This window comes from Meriones unguiculatus, chromosome 10, assembly GCF_030254825.1.
Source record: "Meriones unguiculatus strain TT.TT164.6M chromosome 10, Bangor_MerUng_6.1, whole genome shotgun sequence".
Classification (NCBI taxonomy): Eukaryota; Metazoa; Chordata; class Mammalia; order Rodentia; family Muridae; genus Meriones; species Meriones unguiculatus.
In genome coordinates, this window is record NC_083358.1 from 105,977,328 (window position 1) to 105,982,202 (window position 4,875).

Genomic DNA, 4,875 nt, shown 5'->3' on the forward strand with positions numbered 1-4,875 from the left:
TTAGCTTGTGTAACTGAAGAACTTGACCGACTATTTTTATTTTAGGGTTACTTAGTTTCAGAGCTTGAAATCAGAGCCTAACTCATGAGAAGTTTAAGCTGTACTGCCTATCTGGACTTCTAGATCTAAAGAACATGTACAGTTTCTGTATATGATTGATATATGCATGGAAAAATCAGAGAATACTTACTGACATTTTACAAAGGAACTAGATGCTCAGGATTTCTTGAGGACAGGTTTTGTTCTATGTCAGTCATTCTCCACTTTTGCTTCTGTTCTGGAACAAAACTCATCAAATTCTTGCTCCCGCCTCTCTGGATCCCAATGCCTGCATTCAGCCCTCTAATGTGCAAGGACTGCTAACTACATTACTTCCAACCCTTTTTAATCTGTGGGACTTTGCCCGTCTTCGCATATACAGAACTAGGCTGAGGGAATGTGAACAAAATGCTCAAGATCCCACAGCTTCTAACTGTCTCTCTTGGGATTTCCAATCCTGATCAGTTTGGTGTAGTTTTAAGCCCCTCACCCTGCTTTGTTCTGGGTTGTGATGCCCCGCCAACTATTCACATGATGATGGTCTGAAACACAAAGGTGCTTTTCTCCTGCGGGGACTCCCTCACTTAACTGTTCATCTACTCAAAGAGAAGGAAAGGAAAATCCGTTGAGGACAAGACCATTCAATATGTGTCTGAGTTGGTTGAGAACCCACCCAGGGTGTTTTAAATTTGCTCTGGGATCATATTTGCGCTCAGCCATCCCACAAAGTTGTATTCTATCTTAAGAGAAGAATGGGTTATAGACAGCAAACAAAAAGTAAACTCAAAATTTGCCAGAACCTATTTCATTATGAATTTCTTTCCAAGTACACCCCAGTTCCAGCGGTCGGGAGAGAAATGTGCTTGTCTTAGAGCTTTTCTGCAGCTGTGCAGGGGGTTCTCCTAGGAAGGGCCTAACCTGAATGAAAATTTGATGAAAAGTTTGATCTCACACAACTTTCCTAGTAATTTTGTGGAATAGGTCAAACAAGCGTGTTCCTTGAAAAAGAGAAGTTATACTGACCCCTCAATGGCCCACACTGGAGGCCTCCCATGTGTGCGCCCTACATAAACACGAGCAGATTTCCCATTCCTGGGGGTAAAGCCTGAACTGGCAGGCAGGAGCAGGGGACTTGCTGGCGGAGGAAGTCAAAGGACTCCAGCCCAGATTGCCCGCAGCAGGGGAAGAGTATCTCAGCCGATTTAAGACTGGATCAAGGCTCCGCATCAGGTCATTGGTGCCTATCACTGGGGCAAAAGGGGGTTATTTTTATTAAGTATTCTTGTTTGTGTAGGAGCTTTCAGTCATTAATCATTTGACACTCAGGGCTCATGGGACTTTTTGCAACGGGAAAGAAATAACACAATCTAATTTTACGGCAACAGGCTTGGAGGCAGCGCGGTACGCTGCTGCTGCTGCTGCTGCTGTTATATTTGAGGAGCTGAAGCCATTCCCAAGAATCTAGGGGGCCAGGTCAGGAGATCTACGGACGTTCCATGCAGAAGCGAGGTGTTCTGTTCTGATGCAAAATTAACTTAGTTCCTTTTCCTTTTCACAGTAACATGATAGATGCTGAGTTGCATTGAAGTAAAAAAAAAAAAAAAATTAACAAACAAACAACAACAACAACAAACCCTCAATTCATTTCAGACATTTTATGGTTGGAAATTCTGCTGGGTCCTCATAATGTTTTGAAATTGAAATGTGCCTTTATGTAACAAGGGTTATGAGGCATTGCTAATCCTCTCTTCTCAGAAGTATAGGAACGCACGTAAACATTCCATGTTGGTGTGACTAACCTACAGCACAGACTCACTAAGAACTGCACGAGGTTGTGAGGCCTGCCGTTAACCTGGTGAATTCCTGCGTGTTTTGAAGTTCAGTTAAGAGATACCTAGATCAGACAGACGTGGTGGTGGGCACCTTTGATCCCAGTACCTAAGAGGCAGGGGCAGATGGATTGCCTGAGTTTGAGACCAGTGTGGTTCAGGACACCTAAGGCTACACAGTGAAACCCACAAAAACAAACAAACAAACAAGAGTGCCTAAATAACTGTAGTTAAACAATCCTTCAACCTAGTTTTGGGGTAACTTTTCTTACTTCTTTCTGTGATCTGTAAACACCGAAACTGTTGTAAGATGGGGGAATTGCCACAAGAGCATGTATCAGAGGAAACAAAGGGAAGCTCGATAGTGAAAACTTTAAGATTTATCAACTCTGAGGCAGGTAAGTGGCGTGGGAGTAGAGGAGGGGTGGTGTCCACGTAAGTCGTTTGAATCCTAGAACAGGACAGAAAACTCTTCAAAGTTCCATGTGCCCTCTGGTAGGTCAGGGAATGATGTGAGGGCTAGGTTAATGCCTTCCTGCACCTAAGACAGAAGTTGGCTTAAATCCATGTAGAATTTTGTGGCTGGAAGTCTCAAGTCAGACAGTATGAACAGAGCCAGCCTCTCACACTGATCACGGAAATACAGAGTCTTGGAAGTGGACACCAAGACCAAACTCAGGTGATGTGCTCTGATTCAGTTCTTGGAAACTTCTTTAGAAAAAAAAAAAAAAAGCACAATTCTGACTTTAATATGAGGCAGTCAAGTAAGTGTTTAATTAGAAAGAGAAAGCGTTATCATGTTTTCAAAGGCTATGGCTGGGTGTAGCTAAGGGATCCCCAACTGCATTCTGGAGTAACTGGAGAGACTTTGACAGTCCAGGTCAATACAGTGCCTGCAGCTGCCATTCAGTTTTACTAGACGTTTAAAAAAAATAAAATAAAAAAGTTAAAAAAAAAAGAAGAAATTGAAACAAATTGTTAATTTGAAAGAAGCTAAAAAAGAATTAGTACAAATATTAGCAAGTCCTGGAAGACAGTGCAATGCTTTTGGTAGTTGTCTGGAATACCTATGTTATGCACAAACATAACCACTCTGCTGATTATGACCATTTCTTCAGATGACAACTCTTTTATTAAATCACACTGAACAAGCAGAATAGGAGCTTGTTCCTATTTTAACTTTCCTCTTCAGTGTGTTTAATCAAAATTTTTATTGTTGTTAGCTTAGGAGAACTTTCCTCTGCATAGGCTTTCATTGTTCACAGTGCCATTTACACATATTTATGATTGTCTTCAGGTTGAGAGTGCCTTTGTTAGAATTTTGAGACATCGAGAGTCACAACATCCAGACAACTTCTCCATACCAGCTTCTGGCTTTGTATTTCAGGTCTTGCTCCTCCTCTACCACCATCCTAATTTCAGAGCTGGGTATTATAGGATGCATTCATATCCCAGGATGATATCTCTTGTTTGCCCAGATCACTGAGTGAGCAGTCAATAAGAGTGTTCCTTGGATCCAGTCATATAAACACAACTAGCAATCGACTCTACAGAAAAGTTATTTGACCCGTATAATGTGTTCCACTCTGCTCAAGCTAAACCTATCTCCAACCCAACCACATACCAGTCTATCCAGAGGAAAACGTTAGGGGAGTGCAGGGCAATAGTAACTCCTCGGCGTTAAGCTCTTTAGCTTGATGAACCATATGAAAACATACAACCATTCAGGGAGGTAACCAGCGTTGAAAGAGCCCCCGTGAGAACTCACGAGGCTGGCTTTAAGATTCCCTGCTCCTACATGTCATATCAGTGTTCTGAAGATTGGCTCATGATGCTCACATTTCCACCTTCATACTATCCTTTACTTATTTATACGTGAGAGGGGTGTGGGATGGGGGATGTGTGCACGCCACACGATACATATGTGGATGTCAGAGGACAGCTTGTAGGAGCCAGTTCTCTCTTCCAGTGTGTGGGCCTTGGCGATCAAACCCAACCTTGGTGGGAAGGCTTCTACCCACTGAGCCATCTCACCTCCCAACAACCCAGTAGCCTCACTGCTGTTGCTCAAAGGACTACAGTCGGGACTTAGGGGCTTGTGTTCAGGAGAGTCTCCGAAAATAGTATCTTGTCCAAAGTTAGAAATGAAGTATTGTCCTTTCCAGCAGCAAAGGATCTAAGCTGATGGGAAGGTATGATGGTCCATAGAAGAAGGAAATGCTTTGGCTCCTTCATTTGGGGGTTGGATCTGTATTCACAGCGCCACTCTAGAGCGGCTGTGATGTGCCTTGCCCTGATCTCGCTCATCTTTCAGGAAATCCCTCTTGGGAATGTCAGATTGCCCCTCCCCCTCTACAAAGGAGACTGGACTACTAGCAGGCCGGTGAGCTAGTCAAACCCACCTGGAGCCTACTCCGCACGGTTCTTGGCTGAGGCACTATGGCAGCTGACGAAGCCGAATTTGGGAAACTGGGGTTCATGGTGTGGTGGTCATTCCAGAAATGTAACCCCTCAGAAGCATTTGCCCTTGCTCTGGAAGACGGGTAAAGCAAATAAAGCTCCTGCCTATTGGAGCGTACTCTGGCCCCTTCCACATCTGCAGGACATTTAGCTCCTTGCATCTGGTAGTGTTTGTGCAAATATAATTCCATATTCACTAATAATTCCTGGGGCTAAAGGCTCCCCCTACATAACTTTGTTAATATTCTCTCAAGGCCTGGTGTGAACGCCTCATAGCATTTTGATTAGAATTCAATCTTGTGTCTCCCCCTCCCCCTTCTGTCTCTCTCTCTCCCTCTCCCCTCTCATGCTTTTCTGGCCCCTGGTTTCCTGGCCACCCACATCAGGAGACATTCTCCCTCCCTTCCACTCTCCATTCTCAGTTTCAAGGAATTTCCTTGTGTCAAAGGCAAAGTGTGATTGACATATTTTTCCCCTCCTAAGCATAGTTATCTCACAGTTTGACTTAACCATCTCCTTATGGGGCCCGAACAGTCATTACCTGGGT

General features: G+C 43.8%; 1 non-coding gene across 1 annotated transcript; it reads left to right on the forward strand.

Annotated features, from left to right (window-relative positions):
• The first annotated feature begins 2,661 nt into the window (after positions 1-2,661).
• On the forward strand, positions 2,662-2,791 carry LOC132646164 (small nucleolar RNA SNORA44). The gene has a single exon (XR_009584289.1). It is a non-coding gene; the product is annotated as a small nucleolar RNA SNORA44 (small nucleolar RNA).
• Positions 2,792-4,875: the final 2,084 nt, after the last annotated feature.